The 18844-nt window shown below is 45.3% G+C and overlaps 1 pseudogene across 1 annotated transcript; it reads left to right on the forward strand.

The window, feature by feature from the left end:
* Positions 1–10525: 10525 nt before the first annotated feature.
* LOC308424318 (large ribosomal subunit protein eL27-like) lies at positions 10526–15237 on the forward strand (annotated as a pseudogene). The gene is made up of 3 exons: positions 10526–10546; positions 10770–10836; positions 14852–15237. The product of its transcript is annotated as a large ribosomal subunit protein eL27-like (transcript).
* Positions 15238–18844: the final 3607 nt, after the last annotated feature.

Consider the following 18844-nt stretch of genomic DNA (forward strand, 5'->3'; position numbering starts at 1 on the left):
CGCCCAGCCTAGAGCGGCTCCTGATAGACCCAGAGCGGTCAGGGGAGGGGAAACATGGAGTTGCTGGATTGGCTGGTATGGTCGCTGACGTCATGTTGCAAAAGTATAAAGCAATTTGCCACGTGGTGCTGACTCTAAGGCGTTAGGTTGGGATGGGGGTTGTTGTACGGGACTTAAGGAAGTGACCTTGACGAGGTAGACTTACCTGGATCACCTGTCTCGCTAATTCTGTGTGACCTGAAGCGATCCACTTCTCGGAATGTGAATTTCCCCAACTAGAAATCCTCTGATTTTTCCCACACACCCCCCTCCCCGAGGATAAGTGACATTTGTTAAATACCAACCACAAGTCCGGGACCCAAAAAAGGTGTCCAGTAACTGGAGTTCTGGTTTCTCTTGCGCCTGCTTTGTGGCTTCCCCATCAACTCTAGAAGAGGTGTATGTAGTCACTGGCCTAAGATCCCGCCTCTTACTCTCTCGTTTCAGACCTGCCCTTGCTCACAAAGCGCCAAGGTCAGCAAGCTGGCTGACTCTCTTATGGACTCATCCTAACTAAACTACCCCAGAATTTCAAAAGCTCTTCATGAGATTAAGGCCAAATCTGCTTTAGGATTCCCACCTACAGAGGACAAACATAATCCCCTTCCTTGCAGAGGAATCAGAGAGTCAAATCATAAAATCATGGAATATTCACTATGCCAGGGAACTCTGAGACTCACTTGGAGAGTGAGTTTCTTGTTTGAACAAATAGGGGAAACTGAGGATCACGGAGGGCAGATAACTCCCTGAGTTTTGGTGACCTGCATTTTTGTCATGGGTGAAGGGAGTCACTTGGGGGCACCAGAGAAGCCTTTTGACTCCTTTAACCAGAAATCTGGATATTTCAGGACTGACTATATGAACCAAGTACAAAACCCTGGGACATACCCCCCAGTCTTCCAACCCAAACTCCTCTCTCCTAACTACACAAGGCAGTGCTGGCATTAGTCAAAGCTAGAAACTCGAATGTAAACTGCTTAAATTAACTCAGGTTTGAGCCTGTGAGTTCCCCTGGGGGTAAAATACGATGGTGCACCAACCTAATGTAAAATTACTGCGCTGATGAACTGAGAGCAAAAACTGCAAACACAAATATTCAATCATGGCTCCTTTATTATTTTTTAATTGCTCTCATGTGTACCCATTCATGCATGCCAGAGAGAGCAGACTATGAATTCTTTAATTTGGCCTCAGTAAACAAGGGCTCCCCTGCCAACTGCCTCCTTTCCCCAGACTCAATCTAAGGGCTGCCAAGAGGAAAACCCCAGCCCTGGGTTGGACAGAGTTATTCTAAAGAGCTGAAAAGGCCCCACCTCTCGGCTCTGTCTCGGTTTTGCTGCTTGTGGGTGACTCAGCAGGGCCAGCGCCTGGCCCTGCCTGATAAGCCTGTGTGCCTATGTGTGAGTTTGTACTTGGGAATACATCTGAGAAAGTGTTTGTGAACTTCTGTGTGGGCTGGCAGGGAACTGGGACTAGGGTTCGGCTGGGGGAGGGTGGGTGTGAGTTTACATATGGAGGATGACTATTTGTGTCCTGGAATCAGGTTGCCTGGTCCTGAGCTATCTGCACCTAGGGCATTTTGTCCTGCCCCTGGAACCTCTGTGCAGAGGCACCTGTGTGTTTCCTGTTCAGGCGCTGTGTGGGCAATCCAGTGCCTTCTCAGGAACCCTGTGGGGATTCAGGTTACTGAACTGCTTCTGATGGAATTCTTAGCGTTCCCCTTGGGCCCTACCTGAGAGGCTTCCTGGGAGAGATGATGTCCTGAAGGGACGGTTCACGTTTTCTCACCACTAGTATTGTGTATCCATCTGCTCGTTTTATATCGTTGAATTTCTCCCAGCCAGAAATGCTTGACGCTCAGGGAACTGACGTGACAGCCACACCGTTCTGAAATAACTTCAAGGGTGACAGACAGGACAAGGCTTTCTTCTTCGGGGAGGCTGAAGGCTCAGTTTGCTGGGACCTGTGGGCAACTGATAAGCTGGGGGGGGGGGGGATGGACCTGTTTGTGTCAGCGGCCCTCCCCTTCTGAGAATGTCTGAGCCTCCTTATCCTGTCAGAGCCTGGGTGCTGTCCTCAGCTTCAAGTGGGCGTGAGCGATAAAGTACCCAGGGAATAGATGGGGGAAGGGTGACGTGGGTGTACATATGTGGGAACATCTGTTTCTTCAACAGAACTCAATTTAGGACCTTATTGGAAGTTAACACACCCCCCACCAAAAAAAAAAAAAAAAAAAAAAAAGGTATGGTAGCATATATACAATACCAACACTTGGGAGGTTGAGGCTGGAGCATCTGTCCAAAGGCCAGCCCAGCCCGGGACACATGAAATACTGAAATCTGGTCTCAAAAACAAAGCAAGGAAACAAAAAGTTAATTCCTCTGGAGGGGGAGTTGGGGAGGGCATACTCAGTGCCCTGGGTATCTCAGGAGGCTGAGGCAAGAAAATTGCTTAAGAGAACAACCTTAGCCTCAGCTACTGTCTCAAAACAAACAACTTAAAAAAAAAACACAACCTAAATAAATAAACAAACGAAATTTACAACCTGCCAGGTGGGTTGGCAAGATGGCCTTTTGGATAAAGGCTCCGGCTGCCTGATTCGGATGCCCAGGACAGACATGGTGGTGAGAACAAGTTGATCTCCGACCTACACACAGGGGGTGAGGTGGGGGTGGGGATAAAAATGTTTACACTATAAACCTCCCAGACGAAGTGGCGCACATGTACAATCCTAGCACTTAGAAAGTGGAGGCAGGGGCTGGAGAGGTGGCTCAGAGGTTAAGAGCACTGTCTGCTCTTACAGAGGTCCTGGGTTCAATTACCGGCAACCACATGGTGGCTCACAGCCATCTGTAATGAGATATGATGCCCTCTTCTGGCCTGCAGGCACACACGCAGAACACCGTATATGTAATAAATTAAGTTTATTAAAAAAAATTTTTTAAAAAGGTGGAGGCAGAAGGATCAGGAGTTCAAGGTCATCCTTGGCTACACACTGGATCCAAGATGAAGCTAAGAAGCCTCGGTAAAACCACTAAAACCCACTAAGTCAACAAACAGAAACATTGACCAATACCCTGCTAAGTCCAAGGGTAGAAAGAGGAACTCAATCAGGCCAAAGGCATGATGGGAAAGAGGAATCGCAGGCCTGAGGCAGCCAAGCGGCTCTCTCTAATCCGCTGCAGTTTGAATCCTGCCTCTGCCCCGCTCAGGAATCTTAGCCTGTTTTTTCATCAGCCAAATGATGTAATGGCTCTCACACCCTGTCTCTTTTTCCCACTGGAGCCTCTGGAAGAGAAAGCATTTGTTCGATACTCTCTGTGGGGCAGGGGGGAGGGTGGGGGAGCACACCCCTGCTGTGATTCATGCCTCCTATGAGGACAGCCCTTAACTAATGTGTACTCAACGGGAGGAAGGCAACGTGGCTCCATCTGCAGGATGAAGAATGTTTTCCGGGGGAGGTTACCTTCCAACTAGATTTTTGTAGGATGAATTTACTACATAGGGATAGAAAAGTACATTCCTTGAAAAAAAAAAAAAAAAGACTTCAAAGATAGGAAAATAGTAAAAATACGTGTTCCAGGAGCAACACATACAGGCATGGCATTAAAACTGATCGCGCTGTAAGACCAATGTATTGATGTTCTCAGATGCCAGGCACAGAAAGAGATTCGGGGATGGCTGGAGGGAGGGACCATTCATAGTGTATGGGGCTGGGGCGTGTGGCAGCCATTTGGGAAAGAAGACTTGGTGGTGGGTAAGGGGTCAGTTATCTCAGAAGGACATAACAGCGGCATGGGACAAATCTCCGGATTAAGCAGGTGGGAGTTGACATAGAGAAAAATGTTAAGTGTCCTTTGTCCCAAGCTGGTGGGGGAGAGTGGGGAGGGGTGTCCCCAGACAAATTCTGTTTATTGTATCTGTCACCCTACTACCAAACGCTGAAGAGTTCTGAAAGGCCCCACTGCCCAAGAATTCCTCTGGTTTTGTTGCAGTGTGGTCTTGTTGCCTGAGGAAGATTCCACCTTCTGTTGACAAGAGTCCTGGGTGTTGGGAGATGTCTGGTGTTGTCCTATATTCCCTTACTTTGTAGATGAATAGAACGGAGCACAGTGACCTGCTCACGAACAAAGTTCCCGAGCAACCTGAGCAGGACTTGGAGACACCACCTTAATTTGCTGGGAGAGCCAGAAAGATTTGATCATGCTTGGGAAAGAGCTGAGATTATTATTACCACGCTTCAACATCCAAGAAGGAAAGGAAGGAAAGGCGGTGTTTGGCGCCACCTACTGTTAGAGAGCTGAGGGGGCGGAGGCACTGAGCTGAGCTGTCCAAACTACCGGGGATTAGCGGCCAGCCAGAATCTCAACCTTGTAGTTTACTGGTAGGGGTTATGAGGGGCTTTCACGCAAGACTGTCCTGGATTGCATAGCGAGATCACACAACTCGAAAAGAGTCACCAAATAAAGGTCATTAAACTGTTCCTTAGGTCTTCCCTAAGTGCCCCTAGTGGATTTAGCTCAGTCACAGCACAGACTTAGTTGGAAAGAAGAGGCTTTTAAGTTTAGGGTCATCCAGCCTCACAACATTAGAGATAGGAAGAGGCAGGGTGAGCTGGGCTTGGGGAATGACTCGTTAGTCCAAGTCCAGACTGTAGGGTAGGCAGCTCGTTTAGGGCCTGTTTAAGAGAAAAGTGCGGCCAGGTGCAGTACCATACTTTAGTAACCCCAGAATGCAGGAGGCAGAGGCAGAAGGATCTCTGTAAGTTCAAAGCCAGCCTAGTCTACCCAGTGAGTTCCAGGCCAGACAGGCTTACAGTGAGGGCTACAGTGAGTCTCTGTCTCAAACAAAGAAAAAGCAGAAAAACTTCAGTCAGGCATAGTGTCTCGGGCCTGTGGGTGCTGAGACAGGGCTGTCATGAAGTTAACATAAGTCAAACTACACTCTGAACCCCTGCACTTCCTCCCCCTAAGAAAGAGGGGGACTGGACATGTTGGTGCTTTGCACCCTGAACATCCTGAGGCTCATCCAAGCTACATAGTAAGATTTTGGTGTGTGTGTGTGTGTGTGTGTGTGTGTGTGTGTGTGTGTGTGGTGAGAGATGGTGTAGTCTATAGAAAGACTGTCTTGCAAATTTAGGACCTGAGGTTGTTTTGTTTTTGTCTTTTTTTTTTTTTTTTCAGAGCTGAGGACCCAACCCAGGGCCTCGCGCTTGCTAGGCAAGCGCTCTACCACTGAGCTAAATCCCCAACCCCCCTTTTTTTTTTGTCTTTTTTTTTTTTTTTTTTTTTTTTTTTGAGGTTGTTTTGTTTAAGATTTATTTATTTATTTTATTTATGTGAGTTCACTGTAGCTGTCTTCAGACACACCACAAGAGGGCATCCAATCTCCTTACAGATGGTTGTGAGCCACCATGTGGTTGCTGGGAATTGAAGTCAGGACCTCTGGAAGAGCAGTCGGTGCTCCTAACCGCTGAGGCATCTCTCCAGCCCCACATTTCTTGTTCTTGAAGCAGACCTGTATTCAATTCCCGGTACCGAATGGTGAGTCACAGGCATCTGTAACGACGGTTGCAGGAAATCCAACTCCATCTTCTGAATTACGAGGGCACCAGGCATACATGCAAGCAAAAACCCTCGTATGTTATAAAATAAATACATCTTTAAAAAGATTTCCTCTAAAACTATGAAGCTGATAAAAGATAAATATAAGCCCTTAACATACATGGCTCAGAGTACATAAAAAGCAATCATTTATCGATGTTATTGTTGCTACTAAGGAAGGGATTTTAGTAGTAATATCTACTATCTTCCAGGAGAAGTCTATAATAAAATACTAAACTGGGCCATGAAAAAGAATTATTTTTTTTAATGTAGTCTACCTGGAAGAAATTTATTTAGAGCAAAAATTTAATGGTATAGATCATATTGAAAAGAATTATTTTTATTATTTTTAATTGTGGGTGTGTTTGTATGTCAGGTGCCAGCAAGATTCAGAAGAGAGCATGCTGTGGGTGCTGGGAATCAAACCTGGGTCCTCTGCAAGAGCAGCCAGTGCTTTTAACTGCTGAGTCACAAAACCTGGGTCCTCTGCAAGAGCAGCCAGTGCTTTTAACTGTTGAGTCACAAAACCCGGGTCCTCTGCAAGAGCAGCCAGTGCTTTTAACTGCTGAGTCACAAAACCCAAGGGCAGTGCTTTTAACTGCTGAGTCACAAAACCCAAGGGCTGTAGTTGTTCCTGCTGCTGCTACTGCTATTTCAAGGCAGGATTTCTCTGTATAGAACTGGCTGTCCTGGAACTATCTCTGTAGACCTGAGTGGCCTTGAACTCAGAGATCTGCCTACCTCTGCCTCCTAAGAGCTGGAATTAAAGGCCTGCACCACGACTGCCTGGTGACCAAGTTTTATTCCCAGTACCTACATAAAAAGCTGTGAGGAAGGAGAGGTGGAAGGGGAGTAGGGGAGAAGGGTATAACATTTGAAATGTAAATACAGAGAATATCTAATGAAAAAAAATTTTTTTAAGCTGTGAGCAGCCTAAGTATTGGTATCCAGAACTGGAAAAGCAGACACTGACAGATTCCTGGAGCTCCGTGGCCAGCCTGACCTAACCAGCAAGCCCTTGGGCCCAGGGGGAGACTCTGCCTCACAAAAACAAAAACAAACCAAAACAAAACCCAACAAGATTGGGCCAGTGAACTGGTTCATGTAACCATGCCGGCCTGCCTGAGTTCAGTCTCTGGTACTCAGATAAAAAAGGAAGGAGGGCTGGAGAGATGGCTCAGTGGTTAAGAGCACTGACTGCTCTCCCAGAGGTCCTGAGTTCAACTCCCAGCAACCACATGGTGGCTCACAACCATCTGTAATGGGATCCGATTTCCTCTTGGAAAATCTTGGTGTGCTTGGAAGTACAGCACTAGCACACATAAAGTAAATAAATGTGTTGGGAACACATGGAAACACTGGACAGCAGATCTCTTAAGCCTGGGACCCATGAAAATGTAAGACCACCCTGGACCTGTAGGTTAAGTACTGAAGACATTCAGGAGCTAGAACAGGATGTAGGTCTGGGTTTCAAAGACCTACTCCCCCAGACCCAATTCCCAGCATCTTTGGTGTGGTCATATGCTTAGAGCCAGGTTGGCAGGTGCCATGCAGAAAGAACTACAGAGGGCTGGTGTCAGAAGCCATCTAGGAAAGGCTATGGCAAGCAAGTGAGTTTTCTGGAGATAACCCACTGTTTTGCATGGCTGCAATGGGTGAGCTCTTAGAGGCAAGGGGCCAAGAGGCTTCATCCCAGGATTGCTTCTCACTGCTAATACGCTTTTCCTGCTGCTATTACACAGCCTAATGATTCCTGGGCATCAGTGCACTCTGTTGGACAAATTTCCTGCAGATCAACATGAACTTTCATGAATTAATGCTAGATGAATTAATTATAGCACTCCTGATTTGGTCTGAATTTTTGTAAGAAGAAAGTTTAAGGAGGTGGTCTTAATTGTTTTGCCAGAAAGATGTAATAAAGAATCAGGGATAGAATGTGCCCCCTCCCCATAGAATTGTGAGTAAAGGCTGCATAATAAGGAATGCGGTGAGCTTTCATAAATTACACTAAGAGGAGAAATAGGCTTGGTACAATTTTTTTTTAAGATTTATTTTTTATTTATATGAGTCCATTGTTGCTGTCTTAAGACACACTAGAAGACGGCATCAGATTCCATTACAGATGGTTGTGAGCCACCATGTGGTTGCTGAGAATTGAACTCATGACCTCTGGAAGAGCAGTCGGTGCTCCTAAAAGTGCTCTTAACCACTGAGCCATCTCTCTAGCCCAGGGACACATTTGTGATCAAGGAAAAACATCCATCCTAGGTCAGGTCCAAGGATGAAGTCACAGTTGTGGACCATAATAAAGCAAGGCCATGTGAAACTGATGCTTTAAACTTATAATGAGCTTATGGAATGAAACACTGTTTTGAACTAGTGATGTCCTTTTGTAACTCCCCTTTTGTGTAACACTTTATCAATGAGGAATTTTTGTCTAAGAAGGTATAAGTTGCCAGAGAGAAAAAAATAAATGTGGCATTTGGGGCTCTGCCCCATTCACCAATGTGTATATGTCTATCTGTCTATATGTATGTACATATAAACGTGTATAGGTATGTATGTGTGTGTGATTGTGTGTATGTGTGTGAACACTTGTGAAATTGATGAAACAGGTGGTCAGGCCAAGCCAAAGTGTGTGTGTGTTCAACGTTCTTCTTCCTTTCCTTTTTTCTCTGGCTCACAAAGAGTTAATGAACTCCATGCCTCTTGCCTGATCAGCTTTTGAGGCAGAGAGAAAAGAGCTCAACTTCTTTCTTTAATCCTCTGCTGTTATCAGCAGGAGTTGATTCATGAAGCCAGTGGCTTTTGTCCACAGAAGAACACAGAGTTAAAGGAGAAAAATTGCTAAGAGTAAGCAACTTTTACCCCCAGAATTATTGGCACCACCCTCTTGCCTTCCTCAGAGAACTGGATGCTACTTTGACACCAGGTAGCTCTTCTGGATCCTCTGCTCTATCCAAGTCAGAAGGACTTGTCTCCCTAGGTATGGTGGAGCTGTTGGCAAAGCCTCTACAATACTGGTAGTCTGTTGGTATCTCCCTGGGTCAGAACAAATGGGCACACCTTTTTGGGTTTACACTATTTATTGTGGGGGAGAAGCCACATGCATGTCATGGAGTATGTATGAAGGTGTCCTCTGGCCTGAACACACAAACACACACACACACACACACACACACACACACATTTAAAAGTCAAGTAGAGTGGCGCAGGAGAGATACTGCAAGTTTGAGGTCACTATGGGCTAAATTTTGAGACCCTACTTCCAAAACTAAAAGTGTTAGACTCCCCCACCCCACACTGTCTCAAGAGATCTGATAGTTAATTGTTTGTTTGTTTGTTTGTTTTTTAAAAGTCTCATAGAGCCCACGCTGGCCTCAGACTTACAATTTAGCCTTGAACTCCTGGACGTTTTACTTCTGCCTTCCAAGTGTTGAGAGTATTTAAATGTACCACCATCAAGGCTGGGTTCAGTCTGTTAGACTTTAGGTCTGAGGTTCTCTTTGCTCAGTTTTCATGTTGGATGTTGGGAATTGAACCATCGCTGCCCATCCCTAGTCCTTCTCTCTCTACTCTTTCATCTGGACCCTCTACCCCCTCTGCAAATCCAGGTAGTAAAGAGAAATCCGAGGGATCCCGACAGTAGGGCACCAAGGAAGGGGCCCATCTGCAGCCCTATCGTTGATTGGCGAACAGGGGTGTGGCTTCCTCAGTCCCTGCTTCTCTTTTGTCCCGAACAGGCTGGCGCACCATAAGCTATGCCCTTGACTGAAAGAATAAGTTGAAGGAGGCAGTCTAGGAGAAGGAGGCCCTGTTGGGAAATCATCCATCCTGGTTGCTCTCACCCTTCTGTGAGTGACCTTCTGACCTCCTGACCTAGGAGAGGAGATTTTGGCTGTGCTTCATGCCTGTCTCAGCAAAAGCTCTCAGCTTGGCCTCTTTCTGTTCAGAGCATCATTGTATCAGAAGCAGCTGTGTGACTCTGGCCAAGTCCCTTCCCCTCTCCCCTTCCCCCATTGCCCCATTAGTTACAAATACTCACTTTGGGGCTGGAAATGTAGCTCAGTTGGTAGAAGGCTTACCTGGAATGCACTATACTTCATGGTTGATCACCAGCATCAAATAAAACCAGGCATGGTGGTACATATGCCTATAATCTTAGCATTAAGGAGAGAGGCAGAAGGAACAACACTCCTGGGCCATCCTCAGCTACTTAGCAAACAGGAGTCCCAACTGAGATACACAAGACCCTGTCTCAAAAACCAGCAACAATGTGGATCCTGCTCCCCTAAATTTAACTGACCAGTGGTCTGCCTCCGAGGGAGAGGATGCTTTTAGTCTGGTATAGACCTGATTTGCAGTGGGAGGAGGGAGGCGGAGACACCCAGAGAAGGACTCCCCATTCTCAAAAGAGTAGAGAGGGTGGAATGAGGAAAGGATTTTCGTGGGGGGAGGATATAGAGAGGAGGGGAGCTGATTTTGGGGGTACAGTGAATGAATAAATAAATAAATAAAACCCCACTTTTTCCCTTTAAAAGTTAAAGTAGAATACAAACAATGAGCTTGGGGGCTGGAGAGTCAGATCAGCAGTTAAAAGTACCAACTGCTGTTCCAGAGTACTTGGGCTCAATTCCCAGCACCCACAGTTGTCGCATAACCATCTGTAACTCCAAATTCAGGGGATCTGATGCCCTCTCTGGCTTCCAAAGGCACCAGACATGGTGTGCAGATATACATTCAGGCAAAAAAAAAAAAAAAAAAAAAAAAAAAAAAGAAGAAGAAGAAAAGAAACAATGACACAACCATACACACAAAATTAAAAAATAAAAATAAAACAACGTAGCTCAGTAGGTAGAATGTGTGCCCACGGAGCATGCGTCATGGGTCTGATCACTAGCCAGGTGTGATGTTTCTTGCTTGTGACACCACACACTGGATGTGGATGCAGGAAGATCCGAAAGTCAAGGTTACCTTCAGCTACAGAAAATTTGAGGCCAGCTACGGGGGGAAGTTCAAAAATAGGTGGAAGTCGTTATGACTTTTCCACATGTGTATGTCCTGTAATACATTCGTAACCATATCCCCATTACCATCTCTTACTCTCCTCCATGTCCCTCCTTCTAGCCTCCCTCCTCCCGCTATCGGAACACCCACTTCAGGTACTACCTAAACGAACCTGCCAGCAACCCGAGTTAGTAGTTGGGCAGAAGGCAGGAGTCTGAGATGGGAAGAGCTTTGGAGTACAGGTGCCTGGTAAGTCTGAACAATAAAAACTCCGCTAAAAAACAAGCAAGAACAACCAAACACTCCACTTTATTTTTAGGGCTGATGGTGTAATAGTTCACCAAGAGAACACCTGCCAGGAGTGTACATAGCCCCAGGCTTGATCGACAAACATGATAGATAGACAGACAGACGGACAGACGGACGGACGGATGGATGGATAGATGGGCAGACAAATTTAAAATAGTGTTTTGCTGAAGGAGGTGGCTCAGGCTCGTAATCCCAGTATTTGTGACACAGGAGGATCAGAAGTTCGAGGTTAAGATTACACATTGAATTATTGCAGGACAGCCTGAGACACATGAGATACATGAGACCCTGTCACCAATTAAAAAAAAAAAACAGGGAAAAACTAAAATATTTTTGGTTCATTCAATTAACGTATTTATTAGGAGCCAACAGCTCCAGGGATGAGGCCACCGGTCTGGGAGGGGGGCAGAAGTGTGTGGACCGAATGGAAAAATTAAAAGGGGGTGCAAGTGGAATTTGTGGCCTGTAGGTGGCAGCAGTGCCTGTGAAGTTAGGCACCCTCAGGCTGCGCCACCTAAATTTCAAGTCAGGCTGTTGGATAAGCAGGCACCGGGCGAGAAGTGATGTTCAGAGAGCATGAACACGTCTAGAGCATCAACACGTGGGCAGGTGTAAAGGAGTGAAAACATCCTGGAGTCGAGTGATATTTTTTTTTTGCATGAGAACAAAATGTACCCAAATATAGGGAATGTGTGTGCATAGTCTAAACTGTGTGTGTATGGTTGTGCTTATATTTTTATGTGATTGTGTGGTGTGGCACCTCTTGGATTTTTTTGAGCCCTGTGACCTTGGAACTTATGATAAAGGTTCATGGTCCTGTGGTAAAATGCAGTTAATGCCCCATTCCAGAGGGTTCTAGGGTACCCTGGAGACACCTGGGTATCTCTGGCAACAAGGAAATATACTCAAATGTTAACAGACTAGTGAATGACTTATATACCCCTCTCTTTGTTTTCCTTCTCAACATAGATATAGATATAGATATAGATATAGATATAGATATAGATATAGATATAGATATAGATATAGATATAGATATAGATATAGATAGATATAGATAGATATATACACGTGTGTGTGTGTGTGTGTGTGTGTGTGTGTGTATGACAAGGCTTCACTCTGGCTGTGCTGGCACTCACAACATAGTCCAGGCTGGCCTTGAATTCACAGAGATCTGCCTGCCTCTGTCTCCCAGTGGCTGAGATTAAAGGTATAATGCTTAGCTTTAAATATTTTAGAAAGTCTATGTACATGTTTTTTTAATTTAAAATTTTAAGATTAATTTTATGTGTACTAATGTTTTGCCAATATGTATGTTTGTACACCACATGTGTGTTTGGTGACTGAGGAGGCCAAAAGAGGTAGTCAGTTCCCCTAGAACTAGAGTTATGAACCTTCACATGGGTACTGGGGACTCAACCTAGGTCCTCTGCAAAAGCAACAATTGCTCTAAAGCACTGAGTCGTCTCTCCAGATCCTCTTAAGCTTATATATATATATATATATATATATATATATATATATATATATATATATATGTTTTTTTTTTTTTTTTTTTTTTTTTTACTTGTTGTAGGGACAGAGACATACCATGGTACATGAGAAATGAGAAGGTGTACAACTTGTGAGAGTCAATTCTCTCTACCATGTGAGTTCCAAGGATTGAGTCAGGTTTTAGGTGTGGTAACTGAACTACTACACCAATCCCTGTGTGACGTGTGTGTGTGTGTGTGTGTGTGTGTGTGTGTGTGTGTGTGTATTGAGTCTGTGTGCGTGTGTGTCTTGAGATATAATCTCACTATGCAGCTAGCTAGGCTGGCTTGACCTGCCTCTCAGCACTCTATGTGCTGGAATAACAGGTATACACCATTGTATCTGGCCCAAGCACAAATTATTTTAAAATGGGACCATGGAACCTGATATATGTTAATTTAAAGAAAAAGTAAGCCCTAGAATATCTTGTCTCTCCCCCCCTCCCCCCACCCCCGTGTGTCTGTCTGTCTGTCTGTGTGCCATTATAGTTTTTTGGGACAGGGTTTCTCTGTGTAGCCCTGGTTATCCCGGAACTCACTCTGAAGACCAGACCAGCCTGGAACTCACAGAGATCCACCTGCCTCTGCCTCCTGAGTGCTGAGATTAAAGGGACCCGGCTTCCTTTTTCTCTTGGTAAAAGCAGGCACCATGTTCCTAGTGCTGGTCAGGAGGTCAGGCGGGGACCCTGACAGCAGGGTGGGGCAACTGACCCTAGAAGGCAATGAAATGGGCATAAGGCAGGAGTCTGCATGCCCTGTCCCACTTCTCTGAGCAGGGTTTGCCGTCTTCTCCATACAATGGGCCCCTCTGTTGAAGCCTGAGGATGCAGGCAGAGAGTTTCAGACTTAGATCTCTAGAGCTCACCCATCCCCAAAACCCTATGAGGTCTTCGTTAGAGACCACAGGTTTCATGTCAGCTGCTGTCTCAACTGCATCCACAGCATAGACTTCCTCATAAATAGTTTATCTGTTCGATTTTACAAAAGAGAAACAGGCTCAGACTCATCACACAAACATCTTACTCAGGGCACACAAAAGAAATTACACACATACTTGTGTGAACTGGCACATGTCCTCACAGCTGCTGTGCAAACGGGCACTGACTGACACCACAGCCTTGGTGGAAAATGACTGCCTCCAGAAAGAGCTAACAGGCTCCTGTGACATCTCCTTGGTCAGAGCGTGCAGGCTGAGGCCAAGGAAGAAGCCCCACCCCACCCCGCTGGGCAGCTGCTGGTCTACAGTCCGCCCTGAGGGCTCTTGACTCTGCCTGGATGTGCATTTCCCAGGTCCCTAAGGCTGAGTCAGAAGTGGTGGAGAGGCAAATCTGGGTCAAGGAGGGAGTCTTTCCCAGAGTTACTTAGTAACCAGCAGGGCTAGCAAAAAGCACGGGAGATAGGATGGGGCAGAGGGAGAAGAATTGCTTCCCCTCCCTGCCTCTCCCCCAAGGTTTCTGTCAAACCAGAACAGGAGCCACATTGTTACTAAGTCCCCATACCTTACAAGAATAAACTTGTTTCCTAAACTTAATGCAGCCTTAATCATACCTTCCAACCTGCACTGAACTTAAGGACCCCATGACGTACAGCCACCCTTAGCCTTGCTGAACTCATGACCACAACAGGATGTAGGATTGCTCTTTGTCTTACAAAACGTGTTTTCACAGATTGGAGAGATGAATCAGCAGTTCAGTGTGCTGGCTTCCCCTTTAGGGAGCCCAGGCTTGATTCCCACCACCCACACGGTAGTTCACAACTGTTACTCCGGTCCCCTGAGATCTGAAGCCCTTTTCTGGACCCTAGCTGTGTACAGGCACAACACCCTTAACAACGTGTAATCTGCTGTTCTCTGGCGTTAGTTCCAGCACCGGCGGGCTATGTGGAACTAACATTAACTTGTCTCAGTGGCTGTTGCCCTCTTGTTGGTACCTCTCTCCCAGCTGCCTCTCTGCTAGCCAGGAACTCTGTTCACAATCTCTGCTGCCACCCCCTGGTCCCAATGGTGGTTACCCTCTCACAGTTCCCTTTGCGTTGAGTCACAGCGTACAGAAAAACACCACACTCTGGTCCAATTGATATGATATAATTTGCCCACCTAGACAAGTCAAATCATCCTCTGTACATCCGTCCCTTATAAAATATTCACAACAACCTGTGTCTATGCAGAGATGAGCAGAGAGAGACATCTACATGTGCCTCCATCTTGACTCCTCTTTCTCCCCCTCCTTCTCTTCTTCCTCCTCCTCCTCGCTCTCCCTCTTTCTCTAAAAACGTTGTTCCCTGCCCATTCTTCCTTCTCCTCCAATGACAGGCCTCGTTTTATCTTGAACCTGACTTTACCTGCATAAACACGACTTACAGGAAAGTTCATGAAACCTGAGAAAGTGGTGCTGGTCCTGGCTAGATGCTACTCTGAATGCAAATCTGTCATTGATGATGACACTTCAAACCTTGCAGTGATGTCATGGTTGCTGGAGTTGGCCATCATCCCAGAAGAGTGACAGCTGCCATGGACAAAAAGAAAATTGCCAAGAGATCAAAGATCTCTTTCTGAAAGTTTATCATTGTAATCACCTCCTGCCCACAAGATACTCTGTGGATTTCCCCTTGGACAAAACTGTAGTCGACACGGATGTCTTTAGAGACTCGACTCTAACCGCAAGGCCAGGCAGGAGTCCAAGGTCAAGTTTGAGGAAGGATTCAAGGCAGGGAAGAACAAATGGTTTTTCCAGAAGCTTTGTTTATAGGTATGTTTTTGTTTCCATCATTAAAAATTGAAAATAAGGGGCTGGAGAGATGGCTCAGTGGTTAAGAGCACTGGTTGCTCTTCCAGAGGTCCTGAGTTCAATTCCCAGCAACCACATGGTGGTTCACAACCATCTGTAATGGGATCCGGTGCCCTCTTCTGGTGTGTCTGAAGACACTGACAGTGTGCTCACATATGTAAAATAAATAAGTAATTTTTTAATTGAAAATGCATAAATAAATAAATTTTAAAAAGAAAAATGTCTTTAAGATACCTTGATTTATGCTCATGACCACCCACCCCATAATGTATGACTCTCTTCCACATAATATATATTTTTGCTTTTATTTTTAACCTTTCATTGTATTTTTCTTCGTTTATGTTAAGATTTATTTATTTGTTTTATGTATATGAGTACACTGTTGCTATCTTCAGACAAATGGAATCTCATTACAGATTGTTGTGAGCCACCATGTGGTTGCTGGGAATTGAACTCAGGACCTCTGGAAGAGCAGTCAGTGCTCTTAACCACTGACTCATCTCTCCAACCCCTTGTATTTTTTATTCTAACAACCTATTATCTCACCACTATAAACATAATTCCATTAACTTTAACCTTTTCCCCATAAAAGGGACCTCAAAAAGCCAGGAAGAGACTTTTCTCCAATCCTGACTTAGGGTGGGACAGCTGGCCGGTCAATCCTGGGTATATCTCTCAAATAAAGCTTGCTTTAATCAGACAGTGGTGAATTTGGTCTTTCTCCTAGCATATTCAGGTTTAACATTTGGAGTTCCCCAGGGAGATCAGACCATCCAGCCAAAATCTGAAGCTAAGTTCACTCTGGGACCTGAACAGCTGTGCTCAAAGGAAGATAGCAAACATGTTTCTTTCTCTTTTATAAAGGCCTATCCAGGTAAATCATAGAAACCTTTTAAATTTTATTGGATATCCGTCTGGTTTCTGATTCTGTCCTGATTCTGTGGGATTCTGATCAGAGAACCAGAAGAGTCTTGACAAGATCCAACATTCCCCTGCTCATCGCAAAGTAGCACATCCCATAACCCTTGGGCACCCACCAACAGAGTTTTGTTGTGGTGGAGACCCCGAGGAGCCTTAGCTCAGGAGCTCGACCCTGAACACAAGTAGACCATAGACCGCTGTAATAACAAGAGGTTTTTATTCCATGTACATGGGGTTGTTCATCCTCGCAGAGAGAGTCAACCCCGAACTCAAAAAGCACACATCTTTTATACCTTTTTTGTGAGGGGAGTGAACTACTATTTTACCATTGGTCAGCAATATAATTTTCAGAAAGAGGAGAGGAAAGCGGGGAGAAACTTTGGCAGTAAGGTTGTTGACAATTTGTATTTTTGAAATTTAGCACAGGGATGGGTAGAGGAACTGTTCCTAAAGCAGTCATTTTGTTTGTCTTAACTCGGCTAGGTCAGTATAACTTGACCTGTCCACTAAAACTTTGTTTTTACATATTCAGAACCTTGTTTATATATTTCAAAACTTTGAGGGGTTTTGTCCTTGTTTTGTTTCTCAGAATTGGGTGATTAGAGCAAGCGCTAACTATGACATGTGTCAGGACCCTATCTAGGGCTTTCTAGAGGGCCAGGTGGCTATCAGTCAGTATATTCTGTGGCTTTTTTCCTGAGAATTACTCTGGGCCATTGTTTTTATTTGTCAGACACAGGCAGGATCTCATAGCCTTGGGATGACTGGAAAATCTGAGTCTGACTTTAACCATTTCTGTGTCTTTAGGGTCTCACATTCTAAGAATGGGGTGTTTTGGAAAAGTCTCAGAGCCCCTAAAATCCTTGTTTTTTTTTTACATCAGCTTCAATGCCTAGGCTGCACAGCAGAGCTGAGGAACCTTAAGGATGTCCCATGATTGAAGAGGCCCGAGGCTAACTAACTGAACCAGGGAAACCAGACATTTAAGAAGCCTCTGGTAGGATCCGGGAGTCTGAAGAGCGCAAGAAAGCTACTCTAAAAAGGGACCTGCTATTTTGTTAAGGAAGTGTCTTTGGTCAAACTGGTAAATCTCTGAAGGACTCCAATTGTTATCTTTGCTCTGTTTTGTCTTGGGTTTGGTCTCTGTTTGTTATGACAGGAGGTGACTAAAAAAGATAAAGGACATGGGTAACAAGATGGGCAAGCTGCAGTCCTCTGGCCATGTTCTTAAAAAATTAAAAAATTAAAAAAAATTTTTTGGACAAACTTTATCCCTCTCCAGTTAAGGAAGATTTTGGCTATCCTATCACCAAGAACATCCTGTAAATTCGAAGGGCTCAAGTTCGTGGGTTGATTACCCACCCAACCCCTCCCCCTCAACCCTTCCACTCCAGGGCACTTTTGATCCACAGGTTGCCTGGGCACCTTAATATCGCCCATGGAAATCCCAGCCATTGGATTAAGTTGGATATATTTTGCTCTAGGCTGAGGCAACTTCTGTTCCTCCTTCCCAGATGAGGGTCTTCAGGATTCAGAATGGGCGGAACAGTCAGGCTCCTGACTGGCTTTTACTGCAGCGGTTGGTCAAAGGACCCCAGGAAGCAGCAGCCCAGGCCCATGAGTCCTCTTGAAAGGCCCGCTTTCTAGGAATTTGCTGTGCAAACAAGATGGCTGCAGGAATCACTGGAAGAATTATAACTTTTCCTTCCCCGATTTAAAATCACACCTCCCTTCAAGTGTCTGAGCCCTGCGAGTCACCTCAGTTTGCTCTATCTCCAGAACTGGTTCCTGCCTCACCAGCTGACTTCCCATACTCCCGTTTCCCACCAAACCTATGGTACCACCGACTGGGAAAACAAGAACTTTCTGTGTCAGCCCTCAACCCCCTGATTTCTCTAATTCTTTTTTTTTTTTTTTAATAATTTTTTATTTTATTTATACGAGTATACTGTTGCTGTCTTCAGACAAACCAGAAGAGTGTCCCCCATTTGGGGTGACACTCTACAGATTCTTCTGCAGAGGAGAGAGAACAGATTCTCACAATCCCTGAAAATGCCTCAAGACCTAACAAATTCAATGAGGGAATGAGGGAAGCCAGGGTCACACCGAGATACCTCCAGGATCAGAGAGGAGGGTGAAAGGGGGAAGGGTGACTACTCTGTCTCAGGCGGCTACAGCGGGGCCCAGAATTGCCTTCAGCTCTCCTAGAGCACCTCCTGAAAGCTGGTCAGCTGTCTTCTTCTATAGATGCAGAGGACACAGCTAATCTCAAGGCCATTAACTTGGCTTTTGTCACCCAGGGGTCCCTGATATATATATAGAAAAAATTCAAAAGATAGCCATATGTGCAAGGAAGAATAGGTCGGAGCTGTTAAATAGCCCAGAAGGTATTTGACACCCGAGGCAGTAAAGAAGACTTGTCTTGCTTAGGGTTTCTTTGCTGTGAAAGGACACTGTTCATAGTCACACAAGTTCAAGAAGCAGGAAGCAGTGTAAAGGACACAATACCCACCCTTCTGTCCCACCTTCATCCCTTCCTAGCGCCTCATTTTTAATTTAACAAAAAGGGAGGAATGTTAGCTTATAGGCAATTCCACTAGGCACCACCACCACCACCACCAGGTACTCCAGGAAGGTCTACCCACCA

Source organism: Micromys minutus, assembly GCF_963924665.1.
Source record: "Micromys minutus genome assembly, chromosome: 9".
In the NCBI taxonomy this organism is placed as follows: domain Eukaryota; kingdom Metazoa; phylum Chordata; class Mammalia; order Rodentia; family Muridae; genus Micromys; species Micromys minutus.